At 32.9% G+C, this 18,615-nt stretch overlaps 1 long non-coding RNA gene across 3 annotated transcripts; it reads right to left on the bottom strand.

The window, feature by feature from the left end:
* Window positions 1-3,226: 3,226 nt before the first annotated feature.
* LOC131601485 (uncharacterized) lies at window positions 3,227-17,736 on the bottom strand. 3 transcript variants are annotated; one of them, XR_009283669.1, is made up of 3 exons: window positions 17,597-17,736; window positions 12,546-12,646; window positions 3,227-3,758 (listed from the first exon to the last, which is right to left on the bottom strand). It is a non-coding gene; the product is annotated as an uncharacterized LOC131601485 (long non-coding RNA). The 3 variants fall into 3 exon arrangements; XR_009283670.1 differs by lacking the exon at window positions 3,227-3,758 and adding an exon at window positions 10,633-11,322; XR_009283668.1 differs by lacking the exon at window positions 3,227-3,758 and having other exon boundaries at window positions 12,362-12,646.
* Between the last annotated feature and the right edge of the window lie 879 nt (window positions 17,737-18,615).

Below are 18,615 nucleotides of genomic sequence, written 5' to 3'. Positions count from 1 at the left end.
AATTAAAATTCCAATTTTTTTTGTGTTTTCGAAGATGCATCTCCGAATTAATCAAAATCCTACTTTTTTTGGAGATGCATTTCCGAAATTTGGAAAAATCTAAAAAAAAAAAAAACTTCGAAGATGCATCTCCGAAGCAGGAGTAAATTTGGGTTTTTGCTGGGGGTCACCCCCATAGGGGGGTCAATAAAGAAATTCTCTATATAATTTGGTTTGGTTTATGATCCATGCACACCCCTACCTAAAAGTGCACTTTCCCTCCATCACTCACTTATTACTAGTAAACATGGTAGTGACAATGACAACACGACTATACTTTCCTATAGATACACAAACCATTTTGTGTATACCTTCTTTGACTACCGAGAATATAATTTTATAATTCCCAACATGACTCTCTTATGGATACACAAACCAATTTGAGTTTACCCTCTTTGAAAAAAGATTACATTATGCCCTTTGTTTTCTACTATTTCAATGTTTCTTCATCTTCACAAAAGGAGTGAAAGAATCCAAAGTAAGCCACTCATTGTTAAATTTAAACGGTTTAGGACCCCAATTAGAAGTATCCTTCACTAACCAAACCGGTGAATGATCCGAAACATCTATCCCTCCAATAAGTTGGCCTACTAACCCCCACCTATAAACAATTACTGTAACACCCGAGGCGGAAGAAGGCGAGGGTTGGTTGCACCGCATGTAACACCCGAGACCAAAGAGGGAAAGGGTGGTTGCCACATCGAAATGAGAGGGATCCTAAGGCTATCCAGGTATGGGACTGCATGGTTGAAGGAAGACTTATAAAGATTGATAGGTACTACCTATACCAACAAGATGCATCTTCTTTTCGGTAGCCCGTTCCATAAGAACTCCACAGTTAAGCGTGCTTGACTTAGAGCAATTCTAGGATGGGTGACCTTCCGAGAAATTTCCCGGAAAGCGTGCGAGTGAGGTCAAAGCATGGAGTCAGTCGATCTTTCTGAAAGCAGTTTGAGGCGTTACAATTACATTGGAAACAAGGATGCAGAAAATTCTACTCATAGATCTACCATCTCCACTATACCAAGAGAATTTTTTTTCCTTTGCAAGGAATATCCACTAAACCACTTTCTTCAATGAATTTCCCAAAAAGCTCCGAACCATGATTTACCTCCCTCCCACTTCTTCCCTTCCTTTCATGTTGATTTATAGTTGTGTTGAAGTCCCCTCCTATTATCCATTCCCCATCCGTATACTTATTATTTAAAAATAAAAGTCTTGACCACAAAACTTTCTTCTTATTGAGAAAACAAGATGCATAAACATTCACAACATAGTAAATATTATCCTTCCAGCAAACTTTGATTCCTAAAAAACCTTCTCCCTTAAAGCTATGAATAACTTCCATCCTTTATTCCCTCCAAAGAATGATCAAACCTCTCGACACCCCAATAGAATTAGAAAAACAAAATCCCACCTCCATGTTACGCCACAAACTCTTCGCTAGAAAATCATTTGTGCTAGTCATTTTTGTTTTTTGTATCATAAAAATGTCTGCGTCACCCTTCTTGATAATTTCACTTATACTTCTCCTTTTTAAAGCATTCCCTCCCCCTCTGATATTAAAAGATCCTATGATCATTTCAACAATATTGTTTTCGCCTTCCTTCCCAACTTTCTCTCTAACTCCATTGTATCCTTAATTGTAATATCTCATATTAAACAAAGTCTTGCTGATATAATTTCTTTATTCATATTATTTCTAAATATTAATATTTTAACAAGAGAATTGAAACATTGATAACTAGGGGAGAAAATTAGTTAGTAACTTGGTTTATATAACTAACATGTATCATTCTTTTTTATTGTATGAACTATGTTGTCACCTGTTAATGAATTTTTATAGTAAAAAAATATGTTACAATCTATTAAAGAATATATCAATAGTCTAAAGTTGCTACATATTTTAAAGTTATTATAATAGTGCTTAGATTTCTCATATAAATCTTGATTATGTTATTCTTTTCTTTTTACAAATATAGTGTGTGGATGACATTTGTTAGTCCATCTTAAATGCACACAAAAGTAAGCTCATATTTTGATAGAGCGGAGATTCAAATGAACTTTAATCCTTTATTATTATTTTTTTTTTGTGTTCCCTTTATGTCTTGTCAAATATTTTCGTCATAGATAATTCACATGAATTATATTGGAGGTATTGAATATCTTTGTATTACACAAATAAATTTGGACATAAAATGTATAATAGAAAAGCTACCGACTTTTCCCTCGGACTTGTACTACACTTATATTAGTACAATTGAAACACATGTCATTGTAAACTAGGAGTTTACAAATCACACTTAAATGTGTTGTTGGTAAAATCGGCTGGGTCATCTCGAATATAATATGATGCAAATATTTAGTATTGAGAACCAGAAGTTTCTTCAATCTAGTAAATTCTTGTGTGTTTCTAAAGGAAAATAAAAATCAGAGAAATTGAGGTTTTCATGACATTAATTGTTGCGTCGACCAAAATATCATGCAAAGTATTTATTGTCTACTCACAACCAGAAGTTTGTGAAATTATTTTCTCAGACAACGATCCCATTTTTTTAATTTTTTATTTCCAGAACTTTCTTGATAAGTATCACATATATTATTAAAAGTTGATATTGAACATCTTGTAGCATCTGTTCATATGAAAGAAAAAAAAGTCTTGAAGATTCATTCTTTAGACGTCTAAAGTTCGTTGTACGATTGATACTTATGAGATTATAACTTCTATATTATGCTTTAGGAACATGCAATTAAGTACATTAAAATATTTATTCGCATCAAGCCAATAAGATCTTATATCTTAATCCTCCCTTAACTTACAATTTATTCTAATACTTCTCATCTAAGTGAATCTTTGGATGTGTTGTGTATATTCCAATTGCTCCAACATAATACATTAAGATGAGTCATGAAAGAATATTGAAAAAATATAATTGATATGAATCCCAATTTTGAGGATATAATTTGAATAAATAATAAAATACTTGACTACGGAGTAGGCTGATTATCACTTAATAAATTAATTTTTCCAATATTAAGGGGAGATAATAAGCAGTTGAAATCATGAACAAGAAGTTTAATGAACAATTTTATATTTGGATCCTCGTACAAACCAATATGAACTAGAAGTTTGAAATATTATTCATTTACAAATTTCATACAACCAATTATAGCTGCTAATACTACAATTGAAGTGGATTCTCCTGTTGGATAATCTAAAATTTCAAATTAATTGAAATCGTGCATGAAGCATGTAACAAACCCAATTCTATACTAAACAAATAAGGCATACATTTGCATAAATCAGAGTAAAGAAGCATGCATCTCACGAGGGCGTTACACATATTTCAAAATAAAACAACATTTTATCTTTAAACATGCAATGGTCATTTCCAAATAACACGGGATTTAAAACAACATGCAAAACCACATCAGAATGATCATCTCATCAAATAAATGGTAAAATCGGATGATTCACATACATCATCCACCATGTCTCAACATCTCGGCTCAAGGCCACTCATCAACAAAATAACATAATCAAATACGAAATGCAATATGAGTAATCAAATATCTCATAACATCGAGTCATAAAATATAAACCCAAATCCCATGTGTTACATATGACCAAAGCATAAATGACTACTTAGTCACGACACTCTACAAGTGATCTAATCTCTAAGCTAAGCCTCCTTCGAAGAACCACTATCCTCGAAAACCTGCGCGTTACCAACAAAGGGCAACATTCAAACAGAAGGGTAAGAATTCAAATTATTATATAAAACATAATAATGGGAAATGTAAAACACAATAAGAATAAATTTCAAGAATTCATCACTCTTCACATAAACATGCATCATATGCACTTAATCAAGATTCACATGTTCATGTCATACAACCTAGCTCATTCAATTCCACATAATCAAACATGATTACTAAACAATGTACATAATCATATACACCAACATATAGATTCTAAGTACATATCCTTTTCGACAACATTCACGAAGCAACAATTGTATTCAAACATAATCATATTCTAAATATACAAGTTATCTTCCAATAATCACGTATACATGTTTTTCCAAATATATAGACATGTACAAAATTCACCGATGTATCTCAAGTATGAACATATATCACCAAATGCACATATTCATCTCTATCCCAATTTACAAAACATCATAGAATATATTTACATCATTGGAATCATGTCATTAATATCACAAGTATACATGTTATCACCTCTCTTACCACATGTATCATCATCAATCAAACAAGATTCACATATCCACATATATACATATATCATTAGTACATATAATTTCACATCTACATCACATATGTTTCAATCACATATATCACAATCATAACACAACAACCATTCATATCAAATGAATCACCAAATTCACTTATCACATCTCATACACACATAACAATAACATAATTGCATATATTCAAACATCACATGACACCAATGTGACTCAATGCAAGACATGTGACTCTATGCATGTGGTACCCAATGTGAACCCAACATTTCACCGCTTTCCGATTCAATATCTAGAATTTAAGCCACACTTCTGATTTGGACAAGATCAAAGCCACTACGCCTATTTCCAATTAAGGATCAACGTCTAATTGTGAACCCAAAGTTTCACCACCTCTATTTCCAATTGAGGACCAAAGTCAACCATGTGAACCCAAGTTTCACCGCTTATATTTCAAAGCCAACCATGAATGCATGTACAATCATCTCAACACATATGCAATTAAGATTATTCACACAAATCTTAACATACCGCATACCTCAATAATTCACACATTGAATTATCCACCAATTGTACAAGATTCACATAACAAAATAACAATTGCAACAAGGCATAACAACCATCATATATCCAATCACAAACATCATGAATATGTCTACACAAAGTATTCCAACAATTGTTATTCATCACATACCAAAACATAACGCACATAAGACAATTACATGTTATTTCATATAATAACATCATAATTAATCAATAAAGTGCAAATCAATCCTATACCATCATATAGAACATCACAATAGCTTCCTAACGCTTCGAACGGCGCATAAAACGGAGTTACAGATCAAAAGTTATGGTCTTTACAAAATCTGTCAAAAATGGAAATCTTCAGGTCGACGCAAGGGATTCATAAGTCGACGCATGGATGTTTTCCACCCCTCTCAGGTTAGCTCAGGTCGACTCATGAATAACAAGGAATTCTACAGGTCAACGCACAAAATTCATAGGTCGACGCATGCTGAAGGAAATGGATTTTCTGCGTTTTTGGGTTGCTCAGGTCGACTCATGCTTCTGTGTAGGTCGACCTACACTGCGCAAAAACTCAGAAATCACCATTTTTCTTTCCCATTCCACTCATACAACAACCATTAACCCCTATACAATTTATACATCAATTGACAGCAATTTAGCATACATATAAGGTTCCTAAACATGTTTCTAACCATGGGTCATCCATACAACACATTGAACATGAACAAATCACAAAATCTCATTGTTTTATCATGAACCCTAACATTTCCAAAACTATGAAATTGAAAGATGAAGAGATTACACAAACAACACATTACCCAATCATGTAACCTATATTAACTTGGATTCTAACCATTACCTCTTGATTTTAATCCACCCTCTTGAAGAATTTACTTCCCTCTTCTCTTTCTCCTCTTTTCCAAATGAAAGTTATGAAAATACTTCTCTAAAACCCTAACTCTCTTACTATCCATCTTTTCTCAATTGGGTTTAACCCACAATCTTTCTAACATCATAATTATAACACTTAGGCCCAATTAGTTATATTATTCTAATAACTCAATTAACCTAAATAACACAATTACATACATAATCAAAGATTCAAATAATTATTATATCACATAATAACTAAATAAATAAATAATTATTAAAAATACCAAATAATATAATTACTAATATAATTAATAAAAATACTAATAAAAATCGGGATGTTACAAAGCATGGTAGGAAAGTCTGTTCCAATGTTAAAAGTCCTCTACCAAGAAAAGAAACTAAAGTTAAAGATGGCCCAAGTGAGGATATAAAAATTCTAAGAGAAATTTGACCTAATTTAATTTTCAGTTCCAAAAGAGCAAATCAATTACTTGAAATATGAAATAAAGAAATCTCGATAAATTATGACATGGATGAAATGGAATGGAACCGAAATTGAGATAACCAAATAAAGTTAATATTGACAATGTCTTTGTAGACAATATAGTGCTAAAAGTGATCAATGATAACGAGGATCATGAATCAAAGTCTATTAAAGATTGTAGACTAAGTGAGAATTGGCCAAAATGAATATATTTAATTGAAGAAGAAATAAACTCACTTTATAAGTGACTCAATTTTGGACATGTAGTCCGAATACCTCAAGGTGTGAAACCAATTGGATGTAAATGAGTTTTTATGAAAAAACAAAATAAGAATGGTTTAAAGCTTGATTTATTGCTCAATAATTTTCACAAAGACCTAAGATTGATTTTGATAAAACATATCCACATGTAGTGGATTGTTTACAGTGGAAATTCGTAAACAAGCGCTAGTCCTCCAAAATAACGAATATCTTGGTTGCTCGTAGGATCGAATAGATTGATCCTAGGACATAGTCTAAATTTTAAGATTTTAATGATTGAATTGTGTTCATTCTTGGTTTGGTTTTGTGTTTAGTTTGCAAATAAAAGGAAAAATGTGTTTGAAAGGTAAAAGTACAGGACTGAATAAAAGCTTTTGACTCGAAAGCAATAAAAAAAGTAAAAGGCTTTACTGAATGAAAATATGAATTGATAAAATGTAATGTAATACGTGTCATACCCCAAAATTTTCCCATCCCATTTCACTTCCAAACTCATACAATGATTCAAGGCTCAATGGTTAACTCAAGGCACACTCTCCTAATCAAAGACCTCCTGAACTAGGGTTTTGCATTCTCTTAAGAAAATTTATAAATCAAGGTCTCCAATGGATTTCATATGGCTTATTGGGTTTCAAATTATCTCCATGCCAAAATTCAAGCTTCAATTATAAAGATTGCTCATTTAATTGCTCAGATAGTCAACAGTCGACTAGTTTGACCTAAAAGTCAACTATGGTCAAATCACAATCAAAACTCCTGATTTTTGGTCAAACATCCTTGTTTTGAAGTATAATTTATCATTTGATCAAATGTTAATCATGATTTATCAAGGAAAGCTTCAAAATCAACAAGATTCAAAGTTGCTAAATTAGGGTTTTTGGTCTAAAAAGTCAACTGTACTTTGACTGGCCATAACTTTCACATGGAGTATCAAAAATTTCCCAACCAAAGCCTATTCGGAAGGAAATTGGATTCTCTTCAACTTTGTCTCTCACATGCCAAGGCCGGAAATGCTTCATTCAAGAGATATGGTCCAAAAGATTATAGGTCATTTTCAAAAGTCAACCAAAAGCAGCTTTTTGTCAAAACTCATATCATCAAGATAAAATCTTCAAATGGGAAAAAGGTTCTAAAGTGGCTTATAGAAGACATATTGAGGTTTCCAAACAGTCATAGAACTCTTCCATATCTTAAAAATTGAGGGAGATATGCCTGGTCAAAGTTGGGCAATTTTGAAGGCAAAATGTGAAACAAAAGTGGGTCAAATTGGATTTTCTTGCAAATGGGCCTAACTTTTTAAGATTCAATCTTGATCCACAAGTTATCCAAGACTCCAAATATGATTTCCACGAATATTCATGATTTATTTGATTTATTATGATTTTTTATTCATTTAAAAGGTGATTAAAAGGCAAATAAATCAAGAAGAAATGACAAATTTGGTTTAAATGTATATTCCAATCAAATCTAATCATGCAAAGGCATTATTATTGATTCAAATTCGTGTAAAGGGATATTGGAAAGAGAAGGAACAAAATTGGGCAATTATAGAAAGATTAAATTCAAGATTTAATCAAGTTTCAATTTCACAAATTATGGAGATTTGATTCGTTTTAGTTGACCTAATATGTTCTACTATAAGTACATAACATAGTTCAATGGATTAGGGGACGAAATTCTGAAGGCAAAAACCCTAATCAAGAATCAAAAAAATCCTCTCAAGAACACAATTCGGTTTTGGAGAATTGGAAGGTTTCAAAGGATTCTGAAGATTGCAAAACAATCCTTGGAGGATTCTGAAGCTATCTGGATCGTTGCACTACACCAACAACCCCAGAATTACCTCCAATAAGGCCATAGTATGTCACTTTGAATTCAAGATCGATTGCATTGATTCACGCATCTATACTGGATTTTGGTTGCATATTATTGTTTGTAGTGATGTTTAGATCGTTTCTGGGCAATTGGTTCATTATTTGTGTGACTGTGTGGTGATCCACCATAGTTAGGTTTAGCAAGCTTGATTTGGGGCTTTTGGTTTTAGGTAAAATTGGGGCAAATCTTGGGTACCATTAGGTTTAGGGGGACTGGACGAAGAAATCCCCATGGTCGCGAAACATTTATATGCATGTATGTGATTTTTAGGGTTTGCAGGTTAATTTGCTACGAAGGAAATCGTAGCAAATTCGTAGCTATATTTGCAGAGATTTACAGGTCTTGGTGGGGAAGAAGGTGGCGTGGCAACACACCACTGGTCCGTTTGAAATTCGCGCGTGTTTCCATTAAAGGATTCTTGATTTCATATATTATTATTTGAACGCATATATATTATGAATAGCGTGTTTGGTTGAGTTGGTAAGAGAAGGGACGTGTGAGCGAAGGGACGAGGGTTCGATCCCTCGCTCCCATATTATTTTTATGAAAAGCTTGTTTCAGTTATCACACGCTGCGCCTGTCCTGTGGTCCACCATATACCTTCAAGATCTAGCCACCAGATCACCAATACCTTAGAGCCAACGCATAGGATTAAAGGACTATGCTATGAACACTCAGCCTGGCCACATGCAATAGAAACTTTGTTTTTTTTTGTTTTTTTTTATATTATTTATATAATCATTTAATTAAACTTAATATATTTTATATATATAATTTGATTTTAAAAATTTAATTATTAATATAATTAATATTAGGATTTATTTATTAATCGTTTTGATCGAATTAATCGATCGCGATGATTAATAATCGATTATTTAATTAATTAAATAATATATTCAAATAGGTTTATTTACTAAGGGTTTTAACCGATTCCATTGGTTACCATGATTAGTAATCCCTCCTTAATTCGTTAATTATTTTAATCAAACCAATTGATTACGATGATTAATGATAAATAATTTCCCTCTAATCAAGACACGGTAATTTGCTAATGGTTATAATCGAATCAATCGATTAGGATAATTAGCAATTCTTCATAAATTCGTTAACTGTTTCAATCGAACCGATTGATTGCGATGATTAATGATGAATTATTTCCCATTCACTAAAATAATTTATTTAAAAACACATCAATTTGCTAACGATTATAATCGAATCAATCGATTAAGATAATTAGCAATTCTTTATTAATTTGTTAATTATGTTGATCAAACCCATTGATCATCGCGATTAATGAAACATACAGTAATCAGGGTTGTACGCCACATCAAAACACAAATTCCTTTCACAAACTACGAATTTCAAAACTGTGACAATTACCAAACTGCGTACTGTAATTTAAAACACACTCATACTAAAATCTAAGGTGTACAACCATGTCCCGGAACTACATAGACTTTGATCCTCCATAAGGAGGTACGTAGGCACTTGGCAACAAGGCGAGTCCCCTTCCCCAAAACTCCAATTAGGTTCGAATCTTACCGTTCACCCTTGAAAGCATAAGTCTTGCCTTAACATTTTTAGCCACAAACCTTTACCTTAAACTTAAAACCTTAGGAAAGGGTTAAGGGTGCTTAACACATTCCCTTGACCAGAATATAATAACTTACCCAGATTTCTTAACTTCGTAGGGTTTCCTATTCGCCTTGGCAGAATAGGTGGCGACTCTAAATCTAAATTTTTAGGGCAGGTTGCTACAATACGATTAACATGAATTGGTAATTCATATGTACATTCTTAGCACTAGTTTCTCGATACACTTGATACTTTGAGTATAATTGAGTTTTGTACAAATTTGAACACACTAAAATCTAACGCTAAGACCTTAATTTATACTAATTCAACCCTAACGGCCTTTTCCTAACGAAATGCCACGTTTTCTCTTGCATGATCCTCGATCCTCTAAGACTTCCACGCGTCCTTTTGGATAAGACAAATCATTTGAATTTAAATTTTCTTCCGTTCGAAGCGTCAAAATTCAATCAACGTGGCTGTCGAAGCCTTCTTTCCAAATGCTCCAAAAATATTCTAAGTCCTTTATCCTTGCCTTCGAAGACTTTTAACTCAAACTTCGTTCAACAAGGTAAAGCCCATTTTACACAAAAAGGGTATTTCGAATGGCTTTCAAAAGTCATGTTTTATGTCTTTCCTTGAGGTATATCCTTTAGAGCCATAATCTCCCTTCGCCTGTCGAAATCTTCAGCTAACACAAAGGTGCCTCCGCCTGTAATATTGGATGGTTGTTCTCCATCAGTGTTATTCTTTGGATTAACCATTCTTCTAACGTATCTCCTAGTTGGTTTTTTAACATCTTTTTTGGTTATACTACCACTCCTCAATATCATGCACACTCAAGACTTTAACTAGTTTCATAAATGAGAGAACCTATATGCAAATTTTAAAGAGAAAAAAAATTCGCATAGAAGGTCCAATTGGACATTCCAATTTTTTTAATGGAAAATTTAGTAAATAAAGATAAGTTTGATTTAACTTAAGGGATTAAAGTCGGAAAGATCCCATGACAGATTGTGCAAAAATTATAAGTTTGAATATATTTGACATTAAAGTCGAAATGATAAAGAAACTATGAAAAAAACTTTATTGCAGTAAATGATAGTGAAAAGTAAAAGAAATTAAACTCATAAATAGAACGCAAGTACATACATTTTTCAGATCACTCTTTTCTCTCTCACGATTGGATACTTTTAGTATATAGAATTTGTGTGAAATTGCAAACCTCTAAAACTTCAAACAAACATTGCCTATATACTAGTCTTAACATAATTGTCTACAACGGTTGACTCAGCAAACTTCGCCACATTCCCAACGCCATGCAACCTTCGCCTCTGCAAGTTTTACACGTGTTTTTGTATAATCGTCTGATCTTGTCTTTTTAGCCATGTTCGACTGCGTGCAATTAGTAATGTTACGCTGAAAACACCAAATGTTACTAAGTCTAAAACATATGTTTCCTTGGTCTTTGTTCGGCCAAGGTTAACATCGCCCCTCGACGAGACGACTCACCAAATTCGTTAGATCTGATGGTTGAGACTGACCATTTTGATCGAAGACAAAACCCAAGTTAACAATTATTTTCAATATTGTTTCTAATCTTTAGATCTAACGCTTGTGTCGAAAATTTGAGGTAACACCTACCAATTCGAATGGCGTCAAATTTATGAACTACATAAGGGGGAGAGAAAATGAATTTCACAATCAGAAATTAATTTGTTCTAAATTCAATTTTGTAAAGTATTCATTTATAAATGAAACTTATAGTTATAATCATGTATGGAAGTGTAACATAAACCCAACAAAATACGATTCAAACCTTAACCTTTACATTGTCAAAATCATATCAAACAAACAAGGATTCACTATATTAGATTTCTTTCAATTATTAAAAATCGAGTAGTGAAACTAATTTTTGATGCAATGAGCTTGAAACTTAGTATTTTTCGTTTGTTTTGTACTGATATGTTGTTTTATGAAGATTAACACTCGCAACACAATACTAACCTTCACAACACAGTCAACCAGTACAAAACAAAAGGAAAATACTAAATTTCAAGCTGATTGAATAAAAAAATAGTCTTACTACTCTATTTTTAGTAATGGAAAGAAATATAGTATAATGAACTCTTACTTGTCTGATATGATTTTGGCAATTTTAAGGTTAGACTCATCTTTTGCTAAGTCTATGTTATGCTTTCATACTTGACTACAACCACAAGTTTTAGTTATAAACATAATTGCATTTAAAACAAATCAATTTTTGAGTGGGAAATTCATTTTCTTTCTCCTTTATATAGTTCATGACTTTTACTTGACTTTAACATCCAGTTTGGTAGGATGGAAGCTTGAATTATGAATGTAATAGTGTGGGTCACACTTATCACAATACTATTTTTCTGATATTTATTTTACGTCACAACACGAATCAAAAACTGTAACCATATGACATTGTCGGTAAAAAAAAAGAAAATTTCAAACATTTACTTAACAATATTATACTAATATTACATTTAATAACATTAGTGTTACTTTGGGTTGAAAAATATGATGATGGGCAATTGGATATCACTTCATATTGACTAATTTATATACGGAGAAAAACACTAAAAAAATGCATTAAATATGAATAAATGGTTCACCTTTTGGAGGACACGTTGAAAAGGGGAGTTTAGAGGCGAGTTGTGAATCACATCAGACGTGGTTCTAAAAGGATTGATAGCAAGAAACAGATAGAATAGATCTGAAAATTTTGAGAAAAATTATTAATTATACAAAAAAAAGTTGTTTAGAGTCTATTGAAACTGAGTTCAATTTTAATACTGCAATTAGGGCTATGTATTTCATCCGCACATAAATGAATAGATGAATAAAAAATATATAATCAAATAAAATTTATAAGTAAATACATTATAAAAATCAATTCAAACTTACATTTAATTCTATAACAATTGTCTTACAATGTTATGAAGAGACAAGTAGATATTGATCAAGCTTAGAGTAACTAATAGATATTTTACACAATATATTACCTACTCTCCACAGCACTCAGCACTCTCCACAACACTGTAAAACAATTGTTGTAAAATTAAATTTAAGTTTGAATTGATTTTTTGATATGTTACTTATAAATTTATTTATTTATGTGCAGGTGAGAAGATGTAGAGCACTAAATGCAGTATTAAAATCGAACCCAAATTCAATAGTTTATGAACAACTTTTTATCTTTTCACTTGTCAAATTAATAATTTTTCTCAAATTTTTTTGTCTATTCATCGACTCGTTACTTGCTAGCAACCATGTGAGAAACCTGCGTCTCAACAACCACTCTCTGATTCCAAACTAGCTGCTAGTCCCTTATATGACCCACAAAATCGCAACGTATCTTTTCAAAGGTGAGAACCATTTAGTCAAATTTAATGCATTCTTTTGACTTAATATAACTTAGTTAATAGAATGTGATATGCTAATGTTCATCATCATATTTTTCAATCCATAGTAGTCAAGGCACTCCCAACACTAATGTTATTAAGTCTTCTTATGTATATTGAATTTATCTAAATAATTTTTTAGTATAATATTATTAAATAAATATTAGAAATTTTCTCTCTGGTACAACCAATGTCATACGCCGACAACATTATACAGTTAGAGATTTATTTTGATTTGTGTTGTGACGTGAAGTTGATATTAGAAATTGGTGTTGTGATAAGTGTGACACACCTTATTACACTTCAAATAACTTCTCATCCTACCAAATTGGACAGCAAAGTCAAATTCATTAACTATATAGAAGAAAATGAATTTTAGCGTGAAGAAAGGCTTCCTAGGTTGAAGTAAGGAGTCGATCTGACAAATGGAGGAAGTTGAGTACTTCCTTGATCTACCCTTGATTGGAAAAAGTTTAGTGGCAAAAGAATGAAAGGAGTAATTGACGTGACTTATGGAATTAATTTGGAGCCAAAGATCTCCGATTTATTTGAAGGAGTTATGTATCTAATCTAATTGAAACAAGCAACATTGGTTAATGAAAATCATGTGAATCAATAGTCAATTCTTACTTATGCAACAAACTTTTAGGTTGAAGAATATATTATATTATCAATACAGTTTTGACCTACGTACAACATAAGTTAAAGAAAAATAAACTAACTAAAATTAAATACAAATAACCAAAATAAAAGAAAATTAAACACACTACTGGAGCTATATACTCAAGAATTGACAGACTTATAGGGAACATGCATTGGTTTCAAACATTCCAGGATACAATAGTGGAGGTATTGCCACCAAATATCTCTGATCATTCCCTTATTAGAGTGAGCTATGTGAATACTCAGCCTAAGAGGAGATTCCTATTTAAATTTCTGCACTGTGTCACTAGGAAGGAAGGTTACCAAGATGTTGTGAGGAATAACTAGGGGCAAAAGGCTCAAGGCACTCCTATGCAAAGACTGTGGATCAAGCTAAAACGATTGCAGGGACCTTTAAAGACTCTCCAGAGAAGGTTTACAGATATTCAGTTTCAGATTCAAAAAGCCAGACAAGATCTGACTGGAGCTCAACAGGCTCTAGTGGGTAATTTGTTTGATTGTCAGGCTATTGAACAAGTGAAAAAGTGTATTGACAAGATCATGGAGCTTAGCCAAGTGGAGGAGAGTATTCTTAAGCATAAGGCTAAGGTGGACTGGTTGAAGCTTGGAGATGGGAACAACTCTTTCTTCCATACCTCTGTTAACGAGAAGAACAAACACAAAAACATGACTTCTCTTACCTCTCTGAATGGGGAAGTCCTTAGAACCAAGGATGCAATTACTAAGGAGATTATGGATTTTTATACTAATTTGGTAGGGACTGCTGCAAGGAATCTCAGGGGTATTGACAAACCTTGTGTGGTGACAGGGAAAACTCTCTCTAGAGATGATGTTCTTAGCCTAATCAAGCCAATTGATGAGAAAGAAATTTGAGAAGCTGTGGAAGGGATTGGTAACACCAAGGCACCAGGGTTATATGGTTTTAACTCCTTTTTTAAAGAGTCCTGGCAGATTGTTAAACATGATCTAATAGCAGCTGTGCAGGAATTCTTCACTACTTGCAAGATGCACAAAGCATTGAACTGCTCCCTAATCACTCTCATTCCTAAAAGTAGTGAAGCAAAAACATTTAAGGCATATTTCCTGCTACAGTACCTTTTATAAGATCATCTCAAAAATTATGACCAGAAGATTAGGCAGAGTCATCAATACTATTATCAATGAAAATCAATCTGCCTTCATTCCAGGTAGACTTATTCATGACAATATAATGCTGGCACAGGAGTTGATTAGAGGGTATGATAGAAAACATGTATCACCTAGATGTATTATCCAAATGGACATACAAAAGGCCTATGATACTGTTGAATGGCCTGCCTTGGAATAAATCATGTACTCTCTTGGGTTTCCTCACAGGTTTATTAGATGGACTATGGCTTGTGTCAACTCTATTTCATACAGATTTTCCATCAATGGCGAGCCAAGTGACATTCTCAAAGCTAAGAGAGGTCTAAGGCAAGGGGACCCTATCTCCCCATTATTATTTGTCCTGATTATGGAATACATGCATAGGGTGCTGCAAGGATTGATAGATATTCCTAATTTTAATTTTCACCCAAAATGTGAAAAGTTGAAAATAGTTAATATTTGTTTTGCTGATGATATATTAATCTTTTCCAGGGCAGACTGTATTTCCATCAGGTTGGTTATGAACAAAATCAGAGATTTCTCCCTAGCAACAGGATTGCATATGAGCATACCCAAAAGCAAAATCTAGTATGGGGTGGATACAACTAGTCAAATCCAGATGATGCAGGAAACTGGTTTTCAAATTGGGAAGATACCTTTCAAATATCTGGGAGTGCCTCTGGATAGTAGGAAGCTTACCATTGCAAACTGCCAGCCTCTGATTGATAGTGTGCTATGCAGATTCAACCATTAGAGCACCAGGATGCTCTCTTATGCTGGAAGAATCCAATTGGTAAGAAGCGTCATTTTCTCCATTGCTAATTACTAACTGCAAATTTTCCCTCTGCCCGAAAAAGTTATTCAACGCGTGGAAAGTCTGAGCAGGAAGTTTCTGTGGACGGGTCAAGGGGCTGATAGCAGAAAAGCTCCAATTTCATGGGAGCATATATGTGATCCAATAGCTGCAGGTGGCTTAAATGTGATTGCTTTGAGAGTGGAATCGTGCGACCATAGGGAAACTTTTATGGAACTTGTGCACTAAGAAGGACATGCTATGGATTAATTGGGTTCACCAGTACAACCTGAAGAGACAGGACATCAATACCTATATGCCCAGCCAAACAACATCATGGACAATTAAAGCTATGTTCAAACATAGAAATCCCATCCTCAACTCTGCAGCATGGATGAAGTTTGTTGGAACTGGGAATTATAGTACCAGAGTTATGTACCAGGAAATGCGAGGTGAAAAACAAAGAGTGCCTTAGAGAGATTTAATAAGAGGTAATCAAGCTAAACCGCAAGCCACCTTCATTCTTTGGATGGCATGCCAAAACCGCTTATACACTAAGGAGAGGCTTCTTAGACTTGGCACAATAACTGATAGAAAATGTCTTTATTGTGGGGAAAATGAAACTTGTGACCACTTTTTCTTTGCTTGCAAAACTACTAACAAAATTTGGCTGCAGGTTTTACAATGGCTAAAGTATACTCATGTGCCGAATGAATGGATTCTTGAGTTGCAGTGGATCATTGAAAATACTAAGGGAAAGAGCAATAGAGCAAAATTGTTGAAGATTTGTGCAGCTGAAACAGTTTATTACATTTGAACTCTCAGGAATAGGAAAGTTTTTCAAGGGGACTTGGAGGAGGTGAATGCGCAAATTATAAGAGAGAATATACATGGGAGAGTGCAAAGTGGTAGAAAGTTATGTGCTTACTATAATGATCTATAATGTTTAGTAAGCTAGGTTTTTTCTTGTCTTTTTTAGGCTTGGTCTTTGAATTAGCGTGTATTCAAATTGTTTTTTGGAATATATATATATATATATATATATATATATATATATATATATATATATATATATATATATATATATATATATATATATATATATATATATATATATATTCATTATTTGCTCAAAAAAAAAAGAAAATTATAATACCAACAAAAAAAAAATCAAATTAAAAAATTGTAATACCATTCTCTAAACAAACCATTGTCTAAAGAAAATTGTAATACCAACAAAAAAAATCAAATTAAAAATTTGAGCAGACAAATAATAATACAAATAAATACAACTCACTAAAAAAAATACAGCACATTACAGTAAATTTGTAGCCACAAAATTAGCGAGTAATATAAGCAAAAAAATATATATTATGGCTCCATAGACTTCGTGATCATAAGACTGTAATTTAGCAACTAATCACATAAGACTGTAAATTACACGAGCTAAAACAAAATCTAAGTAGCACAAGATATAAACAAAAAGTTAACATAACCCAAACTCAATATATAAATTTCAAGATAGACAAAATAAAAATAAATTATTAAGAAAACAATTATTTGAGATCACTAAACAAAACATTAAACAAACTAAAAGGACATAATAAAACCAAAAATCATTTCAGATTTAAAATCGATTTGGATAAAAAAATCAAATAGATATAGAAAGAAATCATACTCTGAGGTCTGAGCTTTAGGTCTTCTTCTTATGGTCTTCTTCTTAGGTTTAGGTCTGATACTGATATATACTTGTCACAGTGTAGAGGATAAACTTGGCCAGAAGAAAATCTATTTCAAAAACCAAGAAGAGTGCAGTATTGAGAACCGGCAAAAGCGGCTATAGACGAGAGAAGACCTCACTTGCGTTATTTATACTCAAAGATTAGGTTTAAAATTTGAGAAAACAGTGGAAAGAAATTGCAAGGCTGGCATGATTGTGATGGGACCAAAAGTGAAGTGCTGTGAATGTGATACCGTACTGTTTTTAGAGCTCAAAATGAGTAACTATGAAAAAGCAATTGGAAAGGAAATTGAGATGTATCCTAAATGAGAAAGAGCCGTTTGCGATTATATTTTTGTTCTTTTAAAGCAGATCAAATATCCTCTAGTAATCACTCCTTCAATTCGGCATCAAAGGTTTCAATCGACATAAGAGGTAAACGTTTCTATCACTGATCTTGCCCATTCGTAAGGGTCACTAAAGGAAAATTTTAATTTCCGCTGCATATTGTATCGCGATTTTCCTTCAGTTTAAGGCTAACAGAAGTGTTCACTTTCGCCTATCTTGGCCCCAAAAGAGGTAAGTCGAGCTGGTGCAGTAGTCTATGTATGAGATTGTTGCTAGGGTATACATGCTAAATCTCGTAGGATGTACAATCTTAGCGGAAAAGTCTCATGTATTTATTAATGTGAAATACATGTGGTTTTTTAGTAGCCTTAACCATGTTAGTTGGGCATGGAGGTGTGTTACATTGAATGTTTTATATTATGCACTTGGAGAGACGTTTGTCTTTGAGACTATGCAACTTGCCCGTTATTTGAGTTTAATTCAGTTATGGAATTTTTTTTCTTATTAGTTTAGTTCTTATTTACAACATTTATTTATTTGCCCATGTTCTTGTGCAGTGTTGGATATACGAGCATTTCCCTTCCATTTGTGATAAGCGGTTATTCCTACCATTGTTGGTATCACATGGG

Source organism: Vicia villosa, linkage group LG5 (assembly GCF_029867415.1).
Source record: "Vicia villosa cultivar HV-30 ecotype Madison, WI linkage group LG5, Vvil1.0, whole genome shotgun sequence".
Taxonomy (NCBI): Eukaryota; Viridiplantae; Streptophyta; class Magnoliopsida; order Fabales; family Fabaceae; genus Vicia; species Vicia villosa.
This window is presented reverse-complemented; position numbering and strand designations above follow the sequence as displayed.